This window comes from Chrysochloris asiatica, unplaced genomic scaffold (assembly GCF_000296735.1).
Source record: "Chrysochloris asiatica unplaced genomic scaffold, ChrAsi1.0 scaffold00111, whole genome shotgun sequence".
NCBI classification, from domain to species: Eukaryota; Metazoa; Chordata; class Mammalia; order Afrosoricida; family Chrysochloridae; genus Chrysochloris; species Chrysochloris asiatica.
This window is the reverse complement of record NW_006408629.1, coordinates 695187-708342: the sequence shown is the minus strand read 5'-3', so window position 1 is coordinate 708342 and position 13156 is coordinate 695187.

Genomic DNA, 13156 nt, shown 5'->3' with positions numbered 1-13156 from the left:
AAGACAGTCTATTTTACCTGACCTTCTCACCATCTGGATCTCTGTTCCTATGTGTTTACCTTGTTTCACATTGTAATTGTTTTGATCATAGACTGACCTCACAGATCCTCTGAATTTATTCTTATAGTTTTGTTTTGTTCTTGGCACTTCCATTTGTCAATTGAGTTCTGGGTGGGGCTGCCATATATATCAATCTCTGGTTGTTGTCTGTTCTTGTTGGTTCTCAGTCCACAGAAATCCCTGTAGAATGTTTTGTAGCACAGGGTTGGCTTTGGCAAAATGCTTTAGCTTCTGTTTATCCTGGAATGTTTTGATTACACCATCATATTTGATTGACAACTTTGCTGGGTAGTGGATTCTTGGCTTGCAGGTTTTTTTTTTCTTCCAATGCTTTATCTATGTCTCCTCATTGCCATATTGCCTGCATGGTTTCTGCTGAGAGATCAGAGCTTAATCTGATTTGCTTGCCTTTGTATGTAACACTTCTCTTTTCCCTATCTGCTTTCAGGATTCTGTCTGTATCTTTGATTTTGGAGAGTTTAATTATTATAGGTCTTGGGGATTTTATTTTGGGGTCTATCTCTTCCTGGGGTTTGAATCCTTCCTGGGGCTGGTTGAGCTTCTTGAATTGTTATCATTTTGCTTTTCAGGATGTTAGGGAAATTTTCTTCCAGAAGCTTTTCAACTATCTCTTCTGTGGACTTCTGTGATTCTTCCTGTTTCGGAATGCTGATAATTCTTGTTATGCCTCTTCATGTTGTCCAACATGAATCTTAGACCTTCGTCAGATTTTTTTGTTTTCCTTTTTTTCTGCATTCTCTTTCTATCTTAGTAATATTGAGAGATTTGTCTTCCAGCTCACTAGTTCTGCCTTCCATCTCTTCAATTCTACTCCTTTGCCCTTTCAGTGTATTGTCCATTTCAGATATTCTATTATTAATCATTTGGACCACTTTCTGTAGGTTTTGAATTGTTTCCAATGCTTTATCTATCTTAATTGATTGGTGTAGTGCTTTCTTGATTTCTTCCTTAGTTTTCTCAACTCCATTGTAAAGTGTTTTGGTACATTTTATAACCATTTTCCTGAATTCCTTTTCAGGCATTTCCAAAGCATGCCCTCCTTCCAGTATGGAGTGTAGGTCTACCTGCAGGTCATTTGTCTCAGTCACTTTATCTTACTTCTGGACATGTGCTTATAAGATCATCTATTTCTGTTTCTTGGGCATATTCAGTAGTTAGCTGTTGCCTTAAACTTAGATGAGTGTTTTGATATTTTTTATGCTTTCTGATTACCTCTTTGTAGATTTGATCAGGAGATGGGCTTTCCTTTTCACTCTTCTTATTATTCAACTCAGAGTAACTGTCTCAGTGGTTGGATGCCTACCTGGTGTATGGCAACTGCTATTGGTTCATGCTTGGATTGTGGGATATTATAGGGTGTGATTGAGCTTGACTATATGACAGCAATTGCTCTCTTCTTGGGTACTATAGGGAGAGAAAGAGCCCCCTAAAGTTAAAGAGGGGGCCAAAAAACAAAAGAGCAACAGAAAAAAAAAATTAAAAAGACAATCTCAGAAAAGAGAGAAGAGAAAGAAAGAAAAATATATCTGTAGCCTAATATGAGCATGATTTTAATGTCCTCTTTAGGCTTCTTGCCTTCAAGGCCACCTAAGAAATTCCAAGATGTCACTGTTGGTCGTTATGACATAAACTCAGGATTTAATTTTTGGCCTGTTTCATTTTTAGTCTGCCAGTCCCACTCCACAACCCCCATTGAGTCATTTTTCCTAGTGATAAACAGTTCAGGGCCAGCTGTGGCCATTTTGTGCTGCTGTTTGGTTTTAAGTTGCAACTGTTCCTTTAAATTTTGTAGAGATCTGTGTACATGCATATTAGAACATGCCAGGGGTGGGGATGGAGTATCCACTTGCTTAGGTACCCCCTTTATTCACCAGAATTGAGGTGCACAGACAGCAAAAGACCAATGAACAACAACAAAAAAGAATGTCCACACCTTTATCTCTGCGGATGAGTCAGGTGTATGTGGCTGTTCTGATCCTTTTCCTGCTCAGTCTCACCCAAGATGGCAGCTCCTGGAGACTCTGAGCCTGGTGGATCCCCAAAAGCACTAGATTTCTTGGTTCTGCTAAAAATTATACTGACTGTAAGTCTTCAAACTTTCTAAATAGCCCTTTATATGTGGTTCAGAGTTCCCATCCCCTGAACCCACTTTATCCAGTATTCTGGGTTATTGCTGATGGAGAGCATCACTGAACTTCTACCTTATTATTCTTAATTCCTAAATCCCTCTTGAACCTCTGCCAGTTGCCTTTCAATGTAATGTTTTGAATTATCTTGAGAAATATTTTACTTGTCTGAATCTGACTTGAACTTCTGGTATTTCCCTGTCAATGTCCTCTTGACACAATTTATAAATTATCTTTAGCACAATTTTAATTGCATGTGATATTAATGATATTATTCAATGCTTTCTGCATTTCATTGGGTCACCCTTCTTTGGAAAGATCACCAATTTGAATCTCTTTCAATCAGTTAATCAGGTAGCTGTCTTTCAAATTGCTTGGCATAGATGAGAGAGTGCCTCCAGTTCTGCATCAGTTTGCTGACATATTTCAATTTGCATTCAATAAATTCTTGGAGACTCGTTCTTTGACACTGGTTTTGGTGTACCTAGGATTCTTCCTTCAGTACCATTGCATTTTGATTATAAGCTATCTCTTGAAACAGTTGACCATCAGCCATTTGTTTTTACTGCAGTGATTCTGCGTATTCTTACTATCCATCTTCTTTTGATGCTTTTTGCATCATTCAATATTTTGCTCATAAAATCATTTAATATTGCAAGTCGAGGCTTGAATTGTTTCCTTCAGTTTGTTCAGCTTAAGAAATGCTTAACACATTTCATTAAAATTCTTGACTTTTGTCTTCTCAAGCTACCCTTTGGAATTTTCTGTTCTGCTCTCTTACTTTTCATTTCTTCCATTTGCTTTACCATCTGTAAACAGCAGAACAAGCTTCAGAATTCTTCTGACATTCATTTTGATCTTTTCCTTCTTTCTTGTCTTCTTAATTACCTTTTGGTTTCTCCCTGTACAATGTTTTAGATGTCATCCACTACTTTTCTGTTCTTTGGTCATTACTGTCTAAAGCATCAAACCAATTCTTGGATGTTCTCTAAATTCTGGTGGGATGTGTTTAAGGTCAAAATTTGACTCACCAAGGATGAGGTTGCACTATTATTAGCACTTCATGTTGTACATGAGTAAAAGTCTCAGGATACAAAGAAATAGATATTAAACGGAATTTACTATCCAAAGACTTGTTTTAATTTTCTCTAGCTTAATTCTGAACTTACATATAAGCAATTAATGGTCTGTTCTACATTATGTCCTTGATCTAGTTTTTGGCTGAATATATGGAGCTTTTCCAGTCAATTTGATTTCTGTATATTCCATCTGGTGAGTTCTGTGTTTTAGTGGTCTTTTATGTTGTTTAAAAATTGTATTTGCAATGAAGAAGTCATTGGTCTTGCAAAATTCTGTCATGTAGTCTCCAACATTGTTTCTATCAGTATGGCTATATTTTCCATTTACTGATCCTTTCTCTTTGTTTCCAACCTTTGCATTCCAATTGCCAGTAACTATCAGTCCATCTTTATTGCATGTTTGATCAATTTCAGACTGAAAAAGTTGGAAGAATTCTTTAATTTCATCATCTCCGACTTTTGTGGTTTGTGCATAAATTTGAATAATAATGGCATTAACTAGTCTTACTTGTAGGCATTAGCTATTATCCTATCACAGGCAGCATTATGCTTCAAGATAGATTTTGAAATGTTCTATTTGATGATAAATGTGGTACCATTCCTATTCAATTGGTCATTCCCAGTACAGTAAATCATATGATTGTAAGAGTCAAAATGGCAAATATCAGTCCATTTCATGCCTAGGATATTGGTGTTTATGCCTTTCATTTCATTTTTAACAACTTCCAATGTTCGTACATTTATACTTCATACATTCCATGGTCTGATTATTCATGGTTGTACACAGGTGTTTCCCTTAATTTTGAGTTGCACAGATGAAGGTCCTGCAATCTTCATTCAATTTCTGTCATCACAGTCAACTTTACATTGAGGAGACAGTTCTTCCCCACTAGTATTTTGAGTGCCTTCCAACCTGAGGGGCTCATCTCCCAGCACTACTTCTGACAATGTTGTTATTGTTAAGTGCCGTCGAGTTGGTTCTGACCCATAGAGACACTTTATAGGGTTTCCAAGGAACAACTGTTGAGCTTGAGCTGCCAACCTTGCAGTTTAAAGGGCTTTGCAGTCTGGCGCATTAACTCACAGTGCCACACTAGGACTCCTGACAATAGTCTGGTGCTATTCATCATGTTTCACTATTCAATATTCTGGCATTCTGGTGCTGACAGTGTTCCACTGATATTGATAAGGTTTTCAGTGGCTAAATATTCAGCAGTAGTCCAACTCTCCTTCTTCCTAGACTGTCTTAGTGGAAGATCAGCGGAAACTTGTCCACCATGGGTATACTCAGCCAGTATTTAAAATATAGGCGGCATAGGTTCTAGAACCACAGCAATGCACAGGTCACCACAGTATGACAAACTGACAAATGAATGATGATGTAATAAAAATGTTGTTAAGTGCCTTTGAGTCAATTTTGATCCAAAGTGTCCCTATATAGGGTTTCTGAGGAGCAGTTGGTGAACTTGAACAGCCGACCTTACAGTTCAAAGGACTTTGTAGTCTGGCGCATTAACCCACAGCATCACAAGAGCTACTAAATGCTGTATGAAAATTTTGACAAATATTGTTACCTAAAGGAGCTCTGGTAGCGTAGTGGTTACGAATCGGGCTGCGAACCTTAAGGTCAGTGGTTCGAAACTACCAGCCGCTCTGCGGGAGAAAGATGAGGCTTTCTACTCCCGTAAGGATTTACACCCTCGGAAACCCTGTACAGGGTCGCTATGGGTCGGAACCGACTCGATGGCACTTAACAACAACAACAACAAAGGCCTAATTGAATGTTTGTAAGATTAATGATCGAGTCCTGGTGTGGCGTTATAGGATAAAGCACTGGATTGCTAACCACACAGTCCATGGTTCAAACTCAGCAGCCGCTCCTTGGAAACTCTATATAGGGTTCCTATAAGTCAAAACAGACTTGACAGCATTTAACAACAGTAACAGCAACATTAATGTTGTGTACTGAAACTATTTATATTTATACAAACTTGAGCCTACTGTTTGAGTAAGTCATCAATGCCAGGTTACTCTTTTAATGTGGCCTTTCCTGTATAAACCTCAAATAATGGACCACATAAACAAAAGAGAAATTTATTGCATGGTGAAGTTGTCAAATTGTGCCAGGCTACATTATTCATACACAAAATGTATGCGGTCTTAAAGAATAGTCAAATAAGCAATCATCCAGAATAATCATCTGCTTGATGTCTTTCTTCAAAGTAGGGGTCAATGAAATGATCAAAGAATTTTTCTCAAAATCTTTTACCAAAAGGAGGAAATGTTAAAATTGAGGTACTTGATAAAATCTGAAAGTACTAGACTGAGGTCGATGTGTGACTCCCTTTTGTTAATTCCATTTTCATCCTAGCAATGGCCATCATCCAAGTAGATTAATTATAAAACTAAGTAAAATTGTTCCTCTGTAATTAAATCTCAGTAACAAAGATATGCCTTTGAGATGAGACATTGAAGCCAAAAGATGCCAGGCCTTATCTAGATTTCTTACACAAATGTTTATTGGAAGTGTTCAGGCTGTTTCTGAGAAAGGATGTGTGGCAATTATGAAGTCATTATTCGTGACTCACAATTATGATGTAACATGCTTATGAAATTATCATGCTGGAATCATTCTAAAAAAGATATGTATGTCCTCTTCAGCCAGCAACTCTTGAATACCCATCATATTAAGTCCCACTTTGTGAGTTCCCTATCACAGAAATTCTTGCTTTTTTATGATCTAAATTTGTAACTATCATTCAAGTAACATATTGTAATGATTTAAGTTTGTAGTTATCAATTTAGTAGTATACTTCTAGTTCTTTGTTCTCATCTTATAAAATGTTCCTGCAGATTTGGCCTTTTGGATTGCTGGATTTCACTGCACAGAATTCAGTTTCTCCCTGTTTCAAATTGTATATTTACTTTGAATAAATCACTTGATTTTAATTTAATCAGATTGTGGTTGTTACTGTATGTCAAAAGCAAAACATTTAAATGTTTCTGGTGTGTATTCATATCCTTATAACTCTACCTTTGAATTTTAGGGATAGGAATTTTTTGTACTGTACAAATATCTTCACACTATCACTTATAGCCAAGTTTTACATAATTCCCTTTATTTGAAGATCTTATTCAAATACATTATATAAAGTATAATAATAGCTGTCCAATTAGAATCATTCAGATGTGTCTTTATTACAAAGATTACTAGCATATATATTTATTTCCTCCATAAACCGTAATATTCCAGGTAAACTAACATTTATACTAAACGTTATGTCTGGCCTTGGAAGTGTAATTAGATAGAAAAATGTGATTCAACGTTTGAGATTTTCTGGTTAGTTAAGAATTAGATTGAAATGATTTTGAGATTTCTATGCCAAAACAAAATAAAACAAAACAAATAAAAGCATACTAGTGATAACAATGATTTAATAGGTAACTAAAGATAGGGAGTTTATGATACTTTTCTCATCCTTTAAGAAACCAAGAATAATTAATTATTTCTAGGCAGTTGTAGTGCAGTGAATTATTTAATACAACTCTTGTAGACACAGACTTTGTAAATTCCACCAAACAACTTATTCATGATGGATCTGTGTAAGAGAAGGTAGAGAAAGATACTGGTAGTATTATATGACTCAGTTGTGAGGGATCTCTAACAAGGTTAATTGTGATTGTAAAAATTTGCAACTGTAACATGGGAATTGGTCAATTTTGCCATTCTGCTGCATATAAAATGAGCCATCTCAGAGACAGGAAAAGGGAATCTCATTACCATTAAGAAAGAAGAAGCAGGAATAGAGCACATCCTTTGGACCTGAGATCCCTGTGTGCTGAACCTTCGCAATCTAGGAGACAGAGATCTGTGAAACTAGAGGAATGGCAGAGGGGTGATAGGAAGAAAACCAAGAGCCAGAGCACAAGACAAAGCGATGGGCTCCTGGTCCATGAAGCCAGTAAAGCTGAAAGCCTTCAGGAAGGAGGCTGGCTTGTGGCATAAGAGGTTTCCAACCATGTAATTGGGGAAGCTAGGTTTGCTGCTTTATGGAGCTGGAGTTAAGCACTTTCAGGCTGAGGCTTATGGCTGAATGGAATGCTGTGTTTGCATTTCTTGAATTGTAACATGTTAACTTCCCTAATAAGCCCCATAATTATGAGTGCTATCTGTGGATTTTGTATGGCCATTGTAATGAATTATTGTAGAAATGTAAAGACTGTCATGGGAGGGACAGCTGGTGTCAAAATTGATGAGAATTTGGAGGGCCTAGGCATGTCTGATCTTAGTCTACTAATGAATCAGCTTTGACTGATCCTGATAGTTACTCTCCTCTTGTACACTTGTGAAGCCAGAAGAGGTCAAATGCAAACTCCATGCCATTATTACAACAATCCAGGATATATACAATTTAACAAGGATGGTGAATGACAAAGGGAGCCCTAGTGGCACAAACATTAAAGTAATCAGCTAATAAACAAAAGGTTAGCAGTTCAAACCCACCAAGTGGCTTCTGTAAAGTTTTTGTTGTTGTTTAAGTACCAACGAGTCAGTACCAACTCACAAGGACCCTATGCACAACAGAACGAAACACTGCCTGATTCTGGGCCAACCTCACAATTGTTGCCACGTTTGAGCTCATTGATGCTGCCACTTTGTCAATCCATCTCACTGGGGTCTTCCTCTTCTTCTCTGACCCTCCACCTTACAAAACAAGATATCCTTCTCCAGCGACTGGTCCCTGCTGACAATATGTCTGAAGTATGACAGATGAAGTTTGGCCATCCTGGCCTCCAAGGAGCATTCTGGCTACACTTCTTCCAACACAGATCTGTTGGTTCTTTTGGCAGCCCGTGGCACTTTCAATATTCTCCTCCAACACCATAACTCAAAGGTATCAATTTTTCTACCATCTCCCTTATTCACTGTCCAGTTTTCACATTCATATGAGGTTATTGAAAATACCAAGGCTTGGGTCAGGCACACCTTAGCCCTCAAGCTGACATCTTTGCTCTTCACACTTTAAAAAGGTCTTGCACAGCAGATTTGCCTAATGCAATATGTCATTTGATTTCCTGACTGCTGCTTCCGTGAGTGTTGATAGTTGATCCAAGAAGAATGAAGTTCTTGACAACTTCAATCTTTTCTCCACTGATAAGAATGTTGTTTATTGGTCTAGTGGTGAGGATTTTTGTTTTCTTTACAATGAGATGCAATCCACATCAAAGGCTGTGCTCTTTGATCTTCATCAGTAAATATTTTAAGTCCTCTTCACTTTCAGCAAGCAAAGTTGTATCATCTTATTGAATCTATTGAATCTCTGGAAGTTCTCTGTCAATGTATGCTTGCAGCTGTTTCTGTATTACCTTTATTAAAACTTTACTCACATGGGATATCAAAGAGATGGTCCAATGTTGTCTGCATTCCATAAGGTCACCTCTGCTTGGACTGGGCACAAATATGGATCTCTTCCAATTAGCCGGCCAGATAGTTGTCTTCCAGATTTCTTAGCATAGATGAGTGAGTGCCTTCCGTGGCACCTCACTTTCTTGAAGGATTTCAATTTTCATTCCATCAATTCCTGGTGCCTTTTTCTTTGCCAATTTCTCCAATACACCTTGGACTTCTTACTTTAAGATCACTGGCTCTTGATCCTATGCTACCTCTTGAAAGAGTTGAGCATCAACCATTTCCTTTTGGTACAGTGACTCTGTATATTTCTTCTATCTTCTTTTGATGCTTTCTGCATCATTCAATAGTTTGCCTATAGAATCCTTCAATAACGAAAGTTGAGGCTTGAATTTCTGTAAAGATTACAGTCAAGGAAATCCTAAGGAAAAGTTATGCTCTTTTACATGGGTTTCTATGAGTAGGAATTAACTTGAAAGCACCCAACAACAGTGCATGATGACACTTGCATAAATTGGTCTACTTCTGTTTAAGAAAGATTTTCTTCAGATCTGCAAGCTGCAGCATGTTACATAAAGTTATGATAATTCTAAAGGCTTTTTCTTCATGGGAGATTGCTATCCTACTCAGAAATCCTATACAGGGTCACTATGAGTCAGAACTGACTCAACTGCACTTAACAATAATAATAACAATCAGGAATTTATAAAATATTCTTATGCCACCGTGCATATCTACATAATTAGCAAAAAATGACTAGAAGGGTTTCCACCTTACACATTGTTGTTGTTAATAGATGGCATCCCATTGGTTTTGACTTATAGTGATCCCATGCATAACAGAATGAAACACTGCCTGACCATACACCATCTCCACAATCATTTCTGTGTTTCAGCCCATTGTTGCTGCACCATGTCAAATCATCTCATTAGGAGCAAGATGAAGATAATGGGAGATACACCATGTCAAATCATCTTCTAAGGAGCAATCAGGAAATACTTCTTTCTAAACTTTTTTGAAACTTAGATTTTTATTGTTAACTGAGTAAAGCTTTACAAAGCAGATCATCAGTTTTACATTCAACAAATTACATACTTTGTTTCATTAAAATGATGGAAATCCCCTCCATGTACCAACAGTTAATAATATTTACCTTTATTGACTTTAATTATTGTTATCCTCCCTCTTTTCTGTATCTCCCATTATCTTCATCTTTCCTCTGCTAACCTCCTTCTTGCTGTATATTGCCTGCCCTATCACACTATTAGGAGTCCTGCTGTGGTGCTGTGAGCTAATGCACCACTTTGCAAAGCCCTTTGAACTGCAAGGTCAGTGTTTCAAGCTTACCAGCTGCTTCTCAGAAACCGTATACAGGGTTGGTATGGGTTGTAACCAACTCAACTTCACTTAACAACAACAGCAACAGCATCTCCCTGTTAAGATGTGTCTACCCTCTAACACGAGAATAAATTTCCCTTCACTTTCCCTATAGCCATCATGAATTTACTTTTTTTTTTTTACAATTTTTATTGTGAATTATGTGATAGTTTACATGGGAGAACATTAGCTTTATGTACATCCTATCATATATTGTTTCATTGCCATGATTACAATTCCTTCCAGGCATCATCAAACAACCAGAGGTTATACCCCACAAGCCTGTCCCTCGGTCATCAGCTCACAGCCCCTCTCTCTCTCTCTCTGGGTCTTGAGTCCCCAGGCATTCCATCTTTCCATGTCATTGTCTCTGCCTCCAATTCTGTCATCACTGTTTCTCTGGGTAGGGTCCTGCACTCCACTATTCTAACTTGAAGGTCAAAGGGACCTCTGTTCCTGGACAGCAAAGTCAATCACTCCCCTCCTTTTGCTACAAAATGTTTACCTTTACATTTCAAACCCTCACAGTCAGTCCTGATAGCAGTTATTTGCTATTGTACTAAAAGAGTCCTATCGCCATCTCCTTTCATCAGCCCCGCTCAGAAAGATTGGATACTACTCAGTGGAGATTCTACCTTCCTCTATGCCCTATAGATCTAGGCTCCCTCTTGAAAGCTTGTAAGAAAGTCACTTCTTGCCTTTGTAGCCCCCCACATTTTGGGTAGCCAATTCCCAAATTGCCCATCCCTGTCTACTTTATGTACCGAGTGGTAGGGAATGATACTCACTGTAAAGATCTATTCCCTCTTTTCAGCTACTGCATCCATAGATGTAGGTCAAATTCATCAAATTATATTAGATTACACTTTTTTTCCTTTTCTTTCTTCTAGTTAAGTTCTGTTCATCCAGCCATCAATGCCAGGTCAAGTAAGTATTATCTGCAAATGTTGATATTCTTGTGCATATGACTTCACTTCTTATCAGCTGTATGCTTCACTCTCCACTCTAGTCCTCTGTGGCTATGTCACTGACTCTGGGCCCAGGAGTCCCTAGGTCTTGCCCCACTGCTGGCCAACCAGGTCTTCACCTGGGTTCAAAGGAGTCTATTGAATGTGGTCAGACTTAGCTCACAATTAAATTGCTGTTTTTTTCCTCACTTCCCCTTATTGGTGACCAATGTGGTCACTAGTCAGACAACAATCCTGCTTGTGTATTCCACTTGAGTATTAGTCTTGCAAGGGGGTTTGCCCGGAGGGGACCTAACCTCTTGCCTTGATGTCTCCTGAGTGAGCAACTTGATTGTTCTTGTAGTAGTCAGTCAGACTGCTGTTATTGTTTTTTATTTTTCCTGTCAGTATTTATTTCAAGAAGTATCTTCTGCTCATATAGTTGATCCAGGCTGGTCTGCTTGTCCTTTCAGTGGATATTTCCTACTTAAGAAGATTCTAGATGGGGTTCAGGATCCCACCTATGGCCTTATGCAAAGCATAGGCTCTGAAGGAAGACTCCTTCACTAGGCAAGATATAGTCCCCTTTTAGGTATTCCAATCACTTATAGGTAGAAGACAGAACTTACAAGGTTTCTGTGGTGATGTTTCTGGCTATTCCTTTCTCTCCTCCTCAAGTGTTTATTTTACAATGGTATGCAAGGAAAACCAGGATTCAAAAGACAGTACGGAAAGCAGTGCCATTTACAGTGACTGCCCAAAGGATGAAATATATAGGAATAAATGTAACCAGAGAGACAAAGGACCTATACAAATAAACTGCAATACACTACAAGAAACTAAAGAGACAGAAAAAATGGAAGATTGTACCATGTTCCTGGATAGGAAGATTGTGAAAATGTCAATACTGCACAAGATATTTAGGCATGTAATGCAATCCCATTCCAGATTCCAACAATAGTCATCAATGACATGAAAAAACAATTACAATCTTTATATGGAAAGAAAAGAGACTCAGGATAAACAAAGCATAGCTTAAGAAGAAGAAGGTTGGAAACCTCTCATTCCCCTATTTCAAATATATTATACAGCTGCATGGTAAAAACAGCTTGGTAGTGGTAAAATGGAAGATACATTGATCAATGGAACAGAATTTAGAATCCAGAAATTAGCCCATCCACATACAGACAATTGAATTTCGACAAGGTGCCTAAATGTATCACATGGGGAGGTGATAGTCTCTTCAAGAGATGGTGCTGACAGAACTAGAAAGCAATATGCAAAAGATTGAAACAATACCTTTACCTCACACTGTATACAAAAACCAACTCAGCATGGACTAAAGACCTAAATGTGAATCCCAGATTATTAAGGACACAAATGAAATAATAAGGACGAAAGTGAGGGTTCAAATTCAGGGAATACACAGACTACCAAACATTTTGACAAATACACAAACAAAAGTAGACAAAATAGATGATTGGGACATACTAAAAATTAAAAACTTATATATATCAAAAGACTTCACCAAAAGAATAAAAAGGAAACCCACAGAATGGGAAAAAATATTTTACAATGACACATTGGAGAAAGGACTAATTTTTAAATACTATAGGAAACTACAACACCTCTATAAGAAAAAGACAAATAACTCAATTAAAAACTGGGCACAGGACATGAACAGACACTTCACCAAGGAGGAGATCAGGGCAGCCAACAAACACATGAAAAAAGGTTCTCAATCACTAGCCATTTGTTGTTGTACTTAGGTGCCATCAAGTCGGCACTGAGTCAGAGCAATTTCTATGCACAGCAGAATGAAACAATGGACAATCCTGGGCTGACTTCACTACTGTTGCCACACTTCAGTCCATCAATGCTGCCAACTGACCAATCCATCTCGTTGGGGGTCTTCTTCTTTTTCTCTGATCCTCCATCTTACCAAACATGATATCCTATTCCAACAACTGTTCCCTCCTGACAATATGTCCAAATGATGAGAGACGAAGTTTGGCCATCTTGACTTCTAAGGAGAACTCTTGCTGCACTTCTTCCAAAACAGATCTATTGGTTCTTTTGGCAGCCCATGGCACTTTTAGTATTCTCCTCCAACACCATAACTCAAAGGCATCAATT